Below are 14,093 nucleotides of genomic sequence, written 5' to 3'. Positions count from 1 at the left end.
TTTCTTTTTTATGCACATTTGTGCTCCATGGTGGATTTATGAAATTGTGAGAATGTGGAGGTCAAAAGAGAACTGGCCCCTACAAAGTTCTCTTCTTCTACCACATGAGTCTCAAGGATCGACCTAAGCCATCAGGCTTAGCCACGGGTCCTTTTTCTGATACAACACCATGCTAAGTCAATACCTATTTTTAATAGAGTTGTTTCCTTTTCATTCTGTCAAGATTTGAAAGCTCTTTGCATGTGTTAGCATATGTGCTTTGGTAATAAGTACTGTTGTGGATTTTCTTTGTCTGTGGACTGTCTTTTTATTGTTTTCTCTTTTACAGAGGTCTTTAATTTTGATAAAGTACAAAGTAAAATTTCTTCTGTCATGGCTCCTGCTTTTTGTAGATATAAAGAAGTCATTACCTGTCATGTTTTTGTACCAGAAATGTCATTGGCTTGTGCTTTGCATTAGTGTTTATAATCTACTTTGTGTTAGTTCTTGTGAAAATTTTAATGTCTGTGCTGTGTTTTGTTTTTACACATGTGAGCATCAATTGGATATAGCACCTTTAGCTGCTGTGACTACTTCCGAAAGACACTGATCACAAGGAAGACATAGGGATTTGGCTCTTTTCATGGTCTCTCATAATCAATGACATAGGGAACATAAATTGTACGTGTGTTCAAAGTAGCACTTCAAGCAAGTGTATTTTGTTTACACTTTGCAAAAACAAGTCATTTGAGACCTTGCATTCTGTAGGGTCCCCCCAACCTCCGACCTCCTGAGGTTGCCTGTTTCCATCCTTTCTGCTGGCCCTCAGGGCTTTAGTCCTTTTCCCTCACCCAATACTAGAGCAGGTTCCCCTCTCCTCACCCCCCACCCTGGCTACGTTCCCTCCTAGCTCCCTTCCTCCATCCCCATTTGTGATTGCTTTCTTCTCCCTCCCAAACTGTGACTAGTTTTCTAAGAAATAATAAACTTTCTCTCAAATCCCAAAGAAACCTGGAATAAGGCTCACTCAGTATCTTTGGCTCATAAGCACTTCTCTCCCTTACCTTAACACTTGCCAACCCAGAGGCGGGGCATCTCTACCCTTCCCCTGGCTTCTCTTGCCTATATAAATCTGTCATTTAGACCATGTGCTCTGCTCTTTTCTTCTCGTGGTCCTTGAATTCTCTCTTGATCCACTCAGTCACTGTCTGCTTCTTTCTCACTTTTCTTCTGCTCTCTCTGCTCATGTCCTGGTTCAGTCTGGACCTTTTAGATGCCTCTGGCTGAACTCTTCCTCATATCTACAGAAAAAAATAGTCTTCTCTACCATATCTAGAAGTGGTCATATCCTCATTTCATTCACTTTGAAAGCAGATTTTTAAGTGAATATCATTAACAGTTTGTGAATAAAAATATAATCTATCATTTATTAATTTGAAAGTAGTCTCTGTGCCTTTGATAAATACTACTTTATTGGCTTACTAGCCCTCTTGACTCTATGAAGTGAGTTCATATCATTGTCCTCTTTGTTCTGCTGAAGGATTTTTTTGTTTGCTCATTATCTTCAAAAGATTTTTGCATATTTATTTACATATCCCTCTGCATGGATCTATTTTGCAGCATGCTTGAGGATACTATTTTTGCCGTGCTTTTAGTTTTCTTTCCAACTTTACCGCCACCTGTGCTTCTTAAAATAAAATGGAATTCTAGCTTCAAATGATAATTATTTTTACATTAGGCCCCCAATTACTTAGAAACACTTTCTCACACTGTTGCTTTTGTAATTCTAATTTCCACTACACAGATGCTGTGATAGGCTTACTTGCTGTGGGCTCTCTGCACTGCTGCCCCTTTCAATCTAAATGGAAGATTATTTCTCCACATCAAGTGTCTTGTAAAATAGTGTCTGATAATTCTGTCCTTTGCACACATTTATGCATATGAAGGTATAGATCTCAGATAGATGCTAATATTTAAATAGCAGCTTCCTGATTTGCTGTTTTTTTTCAATGTTTAGCTTGTGTTTTCTTCACAAAAGCTCCAGCCCTGCAAATTACATTCTTTCAAAGAATCTTAATTATGCCATCTATCTAACTCTTTTTTCCTCCCTATAGCAATATGTTAGAACTTTAAGAACTTGAGGTTATTTTCTTACTAGTACGTTTTCATATTCCTTTTTTTTTCATTTCATAGTCTTTCTTCTTTTTCTGATCATCCTCTTGCTAGAGTCCTTCACAAGTAACTTGGACCTCAATTCTTGTTTCTCTTACTTTCTGTAGTCATTGTTTTGTTTGTTTTTGAGGCAAGGTGCCACTATATAGTCCCGGGTAGCCTCCAACATGGGATACTTGAGTTTCTGTTTCTCCAGTGCTATGTTTATAGGCATATACAGTTTTAATTAACAATGTGAATTTCTTAGTTTTAAGTACAATGCTTTAAGTTCATCTTCTGGGGATGTTTTTGTATTTGTTTGGTGCATTTTAGGTCTCATCATGGGCCACAATTCCTGTTTGGTGTCTAAATGTTTGACATAACCATTTAAACTGATTGTTATCAGCAGCCAAATTCTGTTTCTTCATAGGAAATCCATAGAGAGTATGCTCCAGAGTAAAAACGTCACATTTAGCAATTCATAGAGTCCTGCAGAGTGGGAATAGAGCCAGAATTCACAGTTTGCATAGTAGTGTTCTGGATCCTCACTGTTTCTTACCTATGTTCTAGATCTAGTGAGAGCACTCTTTGACTTCTGTCCTCTTTACTTCATCCTAGTGCTTAACATTGATTTGACTTGTGTATCTTGGTGGCAAATGGGACTAGCCAAACTTCTCTTGATTTGTGGCCAATGACTTATAGAAGGAAATCAGTATAAAGAGCCAGATTGAGAATTGTCCGAGGGCATCTCTCAAGATATGCCATGTCAAGCATGCTAAGTATGTAGTGATAACCATAGAGGTATCTGTTGCTTAGGCATGGATGTATGTATGTAGAGGACAAGGTGGGAATTCAGAATACAAGTTGTGGATAAAAAAACTATACAAAAATCATTACTCACTGTAAATGAAACTTTAATAGGAATGAAATGAAAAAATGCTTACTGTAGAAAGATGAGGGAATCTGGGGAAATATAGTAAGCTAAGTGAACATGGCATTTTAAAGTATTTTAAAGAGGTTGTGTGGGTATCTTAGTGATTGATCTCATGGCCAATGGCATTGTACCCTTGAATTAATGGGAGAAAAACAAATCTGAGATTTCAATATTTGATTCTATTCCAATATCTAGATATTCTACATTACTTTTCTGCTATTCTTAAAGGATTTGTTTTCCTACGTGTAGACATAAATGTAACCAATCCTATATCAAGAACAGGGACCTATTATATAAGAATTACCTGGACTGACAATGTTCCCTCAAAGAACCAAAGACTTCATAGCAAGAACTCTAATACTGTATATGAAAAGCCCTTTTTTTGAGGTGTTAGTCAGGGCTGTCCAAGACTCCCAAAAAGCCTATTGCTATTGCTCTTGGTTGCCACCTAGAGGTAGAAAGTAAGTCCCTATTGCTAAAAAACACCATGCACTTCAGAAACAGTGCATGTAATAGGAACTGACCTGAATCTTTCTTCCCTGTTTTCATGAGACCAGAAGTTACCGTGAAAGCTTCCAAAGGAGGGAAGCAATTACCTACCCGATCCAGCCAACAACCAGCATAACAAGATTATCCTAATGGTACAGTAGTGGTACATATAAATTTGTAGTAACCAACAGCTCCCTAATTGGACTTAGGCCAGCTCAAAAGAAGGAAGTCATGCCTGATATAATCACTCAGTTGTAAAAGCAGAATGTCTATAAAGTTAGATCTGGCCTTGTTCAACTGTTATCAGTTACCCAGAGAGGACTGTTTGCTGAGACAACCTATCTCCCAAAATAATCTGTCTTGCTTGAGCAAACAATTCCAGGAAGAATAGATTGTTACAATCTTTACATAACTCTGCTGTAGCACCCATTTCCTCCTTCCCTCACCTGTAGCCCCTTATCTGCCCCTATAACAGATTCTGGAGAGGTTTTTCCTTCTGTAGGGCCTGCATAACACAAGAAAATTCATGCCCTTTGCTGTATATGCTAATAAGCACTAACTGACATGTTGAAGTCAGACATCACTCCCCTCATGACTTTTGTTTCTTTACTCTGTACTGTAAAATCTACCAATGCCTAGTATTGTAAACCAAGCAGATTATCCATGGCTCATGAAGTCATAGATATTGGAGAATCCACATCTGCCACTTTTCTAAATCAGAATAATCACTGTATCTTAAATGCTTGATTTTATATGCATGGATAAGTATAGTCCTCATCCCTCATAAAGAAAACTTCTTTTTTGTAACAGAAGTAACAAATGATCGAAGTATAGGCTGCTAAGGACCAGCCTCAGCATGAAGAGAGATTCTCAGAAAAGGTGTTTCTGGGACTGGTGAAAAAAATATGACTTGAAGTCAAATGGTGAGTCCAGTGTGGCAGCCTGCAATCTGCTGGAGGCAGCTTTCCAGTCTGCTTTCTCTCTATTCTGCTTTCTTTCTTTCTAATCTGCTTTCTCTAGAGATCTCCAAACAGTTTTTTGTCTCTCTACTTTCTGCTTGAAACAGTTCTTCAAGTACTACCTTACTAGTCTAAAAATTCTCTAGATAGCTCATCTTTTGCAGAGCACAAACCTAGTCCTCTATTTTACATATCAATCCAGTCTTCAAGCTTCCTTTTGATTATCCAAAATCAGCAACCCATCCCAGTCCCTTAATTCTTAGGAGACAGAAAGCACACATTTTCTTTTAACATTGCAAAGGAATTCAGAGGAATCTACCTGTCTCTGTTAAACATAGACTATAATCTTGACCCTGTCCTGAAATTACCATTTCTATCACACTTTGGCTTAACCTTGCTTGGTCCCAGACTGACACTAAACTCAGGAATCTGCCTGCCTTTGTAAGCATAAACAATAACAACAAAAACAAAAATGTAGCTGGATGGGTTCTCCTATGATTACCACGCCCTAATTCTCTTTATCTTTTTCCTTAGTATCTTTCAGTTAAGTTGGCTCACAGTGCTTTTGTACATTTAGATTCATAGAACTGCTCATAATTCATATTGCATTATTATATTTTGTATGTTTTTGAACCCATGTTTTTAGAGTTCTTTTTTACAGGCTTAAGGGTTGTCCTTAAGGTCCCAGCCTTTACTAGTTTGCTGAGACACCAGTCATACCTCCACCTCCTGGACTCATGATATCTCTGATTATCATGGATTCATTAACATTAACTTGGAGAACTTTCCATGGAGGAACAGCAAATATATACATTATTTTACAAACAAGCTTATGGCTACAGCAGCTACCAACACCCACCCCTGCTGGCCATGACCCACAGACAGGAACCATGTCATTCTGTCTTTACCCATGGGTGATATTTTAGAGGCCAAAACATCCTCTAAAATAGTTATATCCAATTTCCCAGTGTTCTACCAAAAAAGAACTTCTACTTGCTTACTTGGTAATTCCTATTTAAATCATCCCTCAAATTATCTATTTGTATGTGCTCACTGGACCTTGTTTTATTCTGTCATTTCTTATTTTTTTCTTTTCCATTTTTTATTAGGTATTTAGCTCATTTACATTTCCAATGCTATACCAAAAGTCCCCCATACCCACCCACCCCCACTCCCCTACCCACCCACCCCCACTCCCCTACCCACCCACTCCCCCTTTTTGGCCCTGGCGTTACCCTGTACTGGGGCATATAAAGTTTGCGTGTCCAATGGGTCTCTCTTTCCAGTGATGGCCGACTAGGCCATCTTTTGATACATATGCAGCTAGAGTCAAGAGCTCCGGGGTACTGGTTAGTTCATAATGTTGTTCCACCTATAGGGTTGCAGATCCCTTTAGCTCCTTGGGTACTTTCTCTAGCTCCTCCATTGGGAGCCCTGTGATCCATCCATTAGCTGACTGTGAGCATCCACTTCTGTGTTTGCTAGGCCCCGGCATAGTCTCACAAGAGACAGCTACATCTGGGTCCTTTCGATAAAATCTTGCTAGTGTATGCAATGGTGTCAGCGTTTGGATGCTGATTATCGGGTGGATCCCTGGATATGGCAGTCTCTAGATGGTCCATCCTTTCATCTCAGCTCCAAACTTTGTCTCTGTAACTCCTTCCAAGGGTGTTTTGTTCCCACTTCTAAGGAGGGGAATAGTGTCCACACTTCAGTCTTCATTTTTCTTGAGTTTCATGTGTTTAGGAAATTGTATCTTATATCTTGGGTATCCTAGGTTTTGGGCTAATATCCACTTATCAGTGAGTACATATTGTGTGAGTTCCTTTGTGAATGTGTTACCTCACTCAGGATGATGCATTTGACAAGATCCAACACCCATTCATGATAAAAGTTTTGGAAAGATCAGGAATTCAAGGCCCATACCTAAACATGATAAAAGCAATCTACAGCAAACCAGTAGCCAACATCAAAGTAAATGGAGAGAAGCTGGAAGCAATCCCATTTCTTATTTTCAAGAGAACGCAGCTCTGCTTGTGTTTATCAACCAAAGTCAGTGATCCACTTTCAGGGCCTCCTTCATTGGTCTGGAACTATAAATATCTAGTTCATGATTGTTTCATCTGGGAAAGACTTTGTCTCTTGTTTGTCCTCTCCTTACCTGACTCTCATTTTCATTGCCTCCCTGGTATTTTTCTCTTCTTTTCTTTTCTTTTCTTTTCTTTTCTTTTCTTTTCTTTTCTTTTCTTTTCTTTTCTTTTTTAGATTTATTTATTTATTATATGTGTGTACACTGTAGCTGTCCTCAGATTCTCCAGAAGAGGGCATCAGATTTTGTTACGGATGGCTGTGAGCCACCATGTGGTTGCTGGGATTTGAACTCGGGACCTTCGGAAGAGCAGTCGGCGCTCTTAACCACTGAGCCATCTTGCCAGCCCCTCCCTGGTATTTCTATTCATATTCCTCTATATAAGGGCCACCCACTCATACTGCTTACATTTGTTTTGATTTTGGTTATAAATTTTATTTTACACCAGTAAATTATGAATAAATTCCAAAACCTAGAATTCTTGAGTAAAAACAGGCTTAAAACTAACAGCATACCCTTTCTGTATGTTGCTAGTAAGTATGCTTAAGTTAACATAGCGAACTTTAAGTGGCAGACTTCTTACAGCATTAAAACAAGACAAAACAAAACAAAACAAAACAAAACACTAACAGAAAATATTGATGGAGAGCCTAGATGGTAGTGTTTTGTTTGTTTTGTTTTGTTTTGTTTTTTATGCTGTAAGAAGTAGATGCTCCAAAGAGGCTGAACTCAATAAGAGGCCCAGCTGCCTCAGCTTGGGAACAGACACAGATTTTTGACAGCCTATTTTGTTTGCTTAGTAGGCTTTTCTCTGTCAAAAGAGAAAATACTGAATTATTAGAGACAAATTCTCAAACAAATAAGCAGCAGGAAAATAATTCTCAGTACATGACTGTAACATTATAAGATTCTATGTCAGTTTCATTCCACAATACTATGCCTCGGTCCAAGGCTTTAACATGAAAGGACAACATAAATCTCATTTGTCTCCATTTAAGGACCTGGCCAGATTTTGAAAAGAAGACCATAGGCATTAGCTCAAGGAATAGACAGTAAAATCCAAAAACAAGATCATAAAACCCTGTTCCCAAAGAACAGCCCAGGGATAAACACAAAAATGGGGAAATATCTTATCTCAGGATGGGCCATCTGTGTTGGGCAGCCATATCTCATCCTATGGTTAAATACTCATGACATAGGAATGCAGACCATTGGCCACCTATGACCCCCTAGCACCTACCAATGAAATTTTATATTACTTAATCCTTCTATAGAGTTCCTCCGGTTCCCTATTAAAAAAAAAAAAGCCTGTGTGTTTTTGTCTGGGGTCATTATTTTGAAAAATAGTTGACCCCCCCTCATGGTTCTTTCTGCAGAATAAATGTTCTTTGTCTTTGCATGCTATCTCAGCCTGGGTTCTTCCTTCAGCAATTTTCAGACCATTACAAACACAATAGCCTTCTGGGAGAACATTTCATATACAAATTAGAGCAAATGCAAGTACCATCTGTGAATAACCATATCTACAGTTCTCTTAGTTAGAAACACAAAGTGATAGGCACACTGTCCAGATGTAAACTATGGTCTTGGTTAGGCTTTCATTTCCCTCTTCTACATCAGTTGAAGAAGTTCTCTGGCATAAGTTGGTTCAATTCTCATTTTCTAAGTCATTACCTATAAAAAATTTTCTGTTTCCAAAATCAAAAATTTCAGTTAGTGTCAGATAAGAAGAGATTTTTATCATAGTTTTCATTTTAAGATAAGACGTTATTTAACGTGCTAAGCCACTTAATAAGAAAAATAAATTTCTAAGGACAAGAACAAGGCCCCTGTTACTGGAAAAAGCTTTTAAGAATTTTCTAATTGTCAAGGTTACTGAAAAGTGCCACATGAGGTCTGATTCTCAACCAAACACAACACTCAGTGGGAAGAGATTCCATTACTGGAGTCTCCATAGGTGTCATTACTTATTAGTTTACATAAAAGTTCCACAGAGGAAAGAAATGTCAATTAGGTTTATCTGGGAACACTACTGTTGGAAAGGATGTCTAGGTCCTAGCACAGCCTAAATCCATCATAGTGAGTGACTGTGCATAAGCTGTACCTTGCAGAGAAGGACACATTCTATTTTAAATGGCTCTCTACTGAACAGAGATTTTAGTACTTGCATTCTTCATCACCAGAAAGCTGATTAGATTCATCTATATACTATAAGTGTCCATGGAAAAAGTTCACTTTTTATCATGCAAACTTAGTCCACTCTTGCCCAAATAGAAAGAAATGTTAATAATGCTGATATTTATACTTCTCATAGCAAGAACTACAACTAAGTCAATTTAAATATGTTCTGGTCAATGCAGATCAGATATCAAATACCATATACCAAAAACTTTATTTGACATAATTGGGTATTAGTAGCTAAAAATTACAGAAACTGTAGCCACTAGAGGCCACGGTTTACAGGGCTCCTGAAAGGAAATTTGGGGTTGGATGGGAAGGACAGTGAGAAAAATAACGAGCCAAGACAAAGTTCTCTGGTCAAGGCTCAACTTTAATTCTAGGGTCTGATGCTTAAAGTGGTGGTGGGGGACCATCCCCCACTATACCAGAATCTCATCAGTCACTTTGTCAAGATCTGTCAGGAAAACAAGCTCAGCTGCTCAGCTGGTAGCTTCTCGAAGGAAGTTGCAGATGGGGGCAGACAAAAGACTACCTAGGCCAGAAGACTCCACCCTAGGTGAGCTAGGGTGGAGATCTGGTTATTCTGAGAATCCTGTGATATATATATATATATATATATATTTTGCCCCTACTGATCTGTCAGCATGGATATTTTTTCACCTTATTTCTTATGAAAGATGAAGGTGAAGCTGAGTTGCATTTGTGACATGGTAGTTAAAATTTTGGAGGCTATGAGTTGAGCCCCTTTCTTGGGGTCCGGAAAGGAGACTTAAGCACATCCATCCTCACTGGTAACACTTACTATACACAGCTTTGATAGGCTCCTTCTGAGCTGTTTCCCAAACCCAGAGAATAACAAGATGAAACTTCTGTTGAGACAAATTTGTCTGTTCTTCCATCAGCCACTGACAGCCCCTTGGTAGCCTAAATCAGCACCATTCTGAATCAAAATGCCCTGTTCAAACAAGAAAATAATTCAAAGTAAGCACTCAGCCAGACATCCCTTGAACCTGCTTTGCCCTCTGTCTCCTTAATGTGCATTCATGCATGTCACAGTAAATGAGAAAAAGGGGATTTGGTATGACCTGTGCTGGATCAATGTCAACAGAAGCAATAAATTGACTAATGAAAATAGAACTATAAGAAGTTAACTTCTCCTTTATAGACAAATAATGATGCTTGATGGATACTTGATATTAATAACTTTCCAGGTAAAAAATAAGTGAATAGACACACAATTGTCATGTAAATAATGTTTATCTTTGGGCTGCATCCATTAGAGCTCCACAGTGCTGGCATGATTCTCATTGTCTCTGCTTACTTATTTAAAAAGTACCTATGATTTCAGAATGAAGATTTCAGATAGTGTCAGATAAGAAGATGTTTTAAAGTCGTACTTTTCATTTTGAGATAAGGCAATATTTAATATGTTAAGCCATTTAATAAGAAAAATGAACTGCCAAGGGTGAGGCCCCTGCTATTAGGAAAAGCTTATAAGAATTATCCTTCTAATTGTCAACATTACTGAAAAGTGCCACATGAGGTTTTATTCTCAGCCAAGCACAATACTCAGGAGAAAGAGATTCTATTTCTAGAATCTCCATAGCTGTCATTACTTATTACAGTTCTCATAAAAGTCCTACAGAAGGAAAACCATGCCACTCTAGTGTAAAATCCCATACTTATTCCCAGTTTAAATGGAGACTGAACATGGAGAAAGATGACTATCACAGTCATATTGTCCACCTTCCCAGACTAACTACTACTTATCTACTTCTCTTAAACCCAGCTACCTCCTCCTGACTTCTCCTAGACCAAATCAGTTTGGAAACCTAACCATTAAAATAATTTGCAAAAGGACAGACTCAGATGTCCCGTGCGCTACATCTCGCCAGCAAGAATACACGCAGACAACCGGATCCTTCCGCATCAATGCTTTATTATGCTAGCTTCAGCATGAAGAGGAAGACCCCGAGCCCCAAAAAGGCGCTGCTTATATACACCTCAGTGCGGTGTGTCCACACCTGATTGGCTGCTCTCTCAGTGCACCCCGGATTGGGCAGTGACTTGGCGCGAACACACTCTTGCACATGCGCATTTTGCTTGTTTACCAATTAGGCCACGCAGCAGAAACCGCTTCCCACACTCAGACATATAAACACAAGTTGTAATGTGTTCCTCTGATTTCATTTGTGTTGACACCTATTTCAAATATAAGTTTAATTCTCTCTACATGAAGCAGAGAATTATCCTTGACAGAGTTTCTCTTTCTCAATTTCCTTCTGTTCCTTAATATGCTGATTCATATATCAGTCTGATACAGCAGCCTTCTGTCGACTTTAGCCTCTAAAACATACATACAACCTCTTAGATATCCATCCCCTGACTCTATCATCTGTAAACACTCAGATAAGTTGTAGTGACTATGTCCGGGTGTAACCACATAACTGATGTCTACCTGCTTTAAGGCCCTAATGACAACTCCTAAAGGAAATCTGCTTGCTGAATTCCTTGGGTCCTCTAGTTCGATTTCTTCATAGGTCCTTGACCTTGTCTTGTTTCATTCCTGGACAGGTTCTCTTTCCCTTTGGCGCAGGAAGTATACTATTCTTCCCTGTGCATGTGCAAGTAATAAACCACCTCTGTATTTTATTGTATTGCTTTTTTAAATATATAACACCCAGACAAATAGGCCCATATCCAGAATCTCTACTAGTCAGAACTCTCTTAGACAGAGGGTATTCAGTAGTCATAAACTACATAGATCAGACATTAACTGAGGTGAATTTGGCATATAAACCAACTACCTTTGGATGAATATCTGGTAAGTCAGATATTTGGGCACTAGGCTGTCTACCAGGATGAAGAAGGATTTGTGAAAAGAATATTATAAACATTTATTATCAAATCACTACAAAGTTTTCTGGGCAGGATTATAACTTATAACTACTGTTGTGAGGGATAACTTAATACTAATTGGAAAATAATATTCACTTATAAAACAATAGCAATTTTTTTGTATAACCTTGAGAACTAACTAGAGTAGTTTCTTCATTATCAAGTTTTATATTCTGTGGTTTCAGTTACTTGTATATAGTCATGATCAGAAAAAATTAATGGAAAATTCCAAAAATAAATAATTCATGTTTTATTTGTCAATTTCAATAGCATAATGAAATTGTCTGGGAGAAAGCTAATCTCCCAGGAGTGCAGATATGCTTCTGAGCACAGGTAAGCCCACCACTTCTGCTCCAAGGGACTCATCCCTGAGCCGTCATGTAAATGGAACCAAGGAGTAGCCTGGGGCAAGTTCCTTCTGGTTTCCATATGTGCCTGGGGCTGATCCTGTGCCACAGCCCTCCATACACAAATACCTTTCAGAGGTGGCTCACTCTTCCAAGTGTTGCAGCTGGATATAGGCTTGACCAACTCTCCCACTATGATGATCCTGGGGCCAGCTCTCCTGTCTAACATAGGTGGTGATCGGGGATGGTGATAAAGAAGAGGAAAGAGAAAATTCAGACACAGAACACACAGACACACACACAGACACACAGACACACAGACACACAGACACACACACACACACACACACACCATGGCTGAAGCCAAAGTCAGACTTCAATAAATTCATGTGTACAAATACATACAAATATGCATACATATATACAGACAGACAGATGGATAGATAGATATATACATGTTCATACATTGATATAGATGAAGCAAAGCCCCAGCAAGAAGGCTCCAAAAATTTTGCACATACACATATGCACATATACACACATATGTACACATAAACATATACACATACCTGGAGGGTGAATGAAATAAAGTTCCAAAAAGCAGGTTCCAATCATTTCACACACACACACACACACACACACACACACACACACACACACACAGTAGGTGGGTGGAGCAAGCGCCAGCACACACCCAAACAAACTTTGAGCATATACATACATACAGATTTAATGGATGGAATGAAGTTCCAATAAGCAGCCTCTAAGCATTTCACACATACACATATATACCTATATACATGTGTGTATATATATATATATATATGTGTGTGTATAAATATACACATATATACATATACACATATACACAACCATACATATACACATATACACAACCATACATATACACATATATACACACATATATACATATACACATATATGTACATACATACATGCATATATACATATGCACATGTATACATATGTACATATATACATGAACACAGATACACATGCATGCATATACACATGCACATATGTACACACATATACACATGTACACATGTACACATATATATTTATACATATATAGGTATATTTATATGTATATGTATATGTACCACATACTTGGTGGGTGGATGAAAGAAAGTCCTAACAACTTTATTGTTTCTTCCATAGTTTATATATCCCAGCAAAATCTTTCCAATAGTACAAAATTGCAACATGATTATGTTCTAGTTTTTCCCTAGTGAATGACTATGAAAATACAGTATGTTCCCCAAAACCTTTATAAGAAATAGCATAATGTAGTACAGGTAAAGAAAAGAAATTATTCCCAAGAACTCATGTATATTCATAACTGAGAAACTTGTTATAGATTAACAAAGTGTAAGCAATCAAGGTAGTTTTCTCAATCAGTTTCTCTTACTGGCAGGCAGCAATCTACAGATACAAAGAAAAGATTAATTATTTTATTATTCATAGTTAAAAGTAATCTCAAAAAATTTAAAAACCACAAATCTAAACTTATGTAAAAATCAGTCATATCTATTTTAAATATTCAGAATGTATATCTACTCATCAATAATTTTTATCAGGTCATATTAGAAAACTGAGGGCAAAATACGCATAAGAAATCAATTATCAGTAGTCCAGCCTCAGTGAGATTCATGTCAGCAAGTGCTGCCACTTTTCTTGTTCCCTAATCATAAAGGTCCCTAGCTTAACTATTAAGAGTGTACCTTTCTGAACTTCAAATTGTTCCCTAAGATTTTCTGCATAAGAGCCAGTAGCAAACACATCTTAACCTAGCTTCACTAACAATTTTATTTTTCCAAATGCTACCTAAGGGTGATGGTCATGGATGACAATCTACATTTTTAAGTTGTTATCTATAGAGGTGATTGAATTATAAATCTCCTCCAGCAGCAAAGCCTGAAAGATATCTAGCATTATTATTATTATGAGTGCCAGACATATTGCCAGTGAGGGACTGAATGCCCATAAGAGTGTTCATACAACTCTTAGATTAAGAGGGATGTGAAGGCAACAAGCAGAGCAAA

The sequence above is a fragment of the Mus musculus genome, chromosome 17, assembly GCF_000001635.26.
Source record: "Mus musculus strain C57BL/6J chromosome 17, GRCm38.p6 C57BL/6J".
Taxonomy (NCBI): domain Eukaryota; kingdom Metazoa; phylum Chordata; class Mammalia; order Rodentia; family Muridae; genus Mus; species Mus musculus.
Note: the sequence above shows the minus strand (reverse complement) of the source record.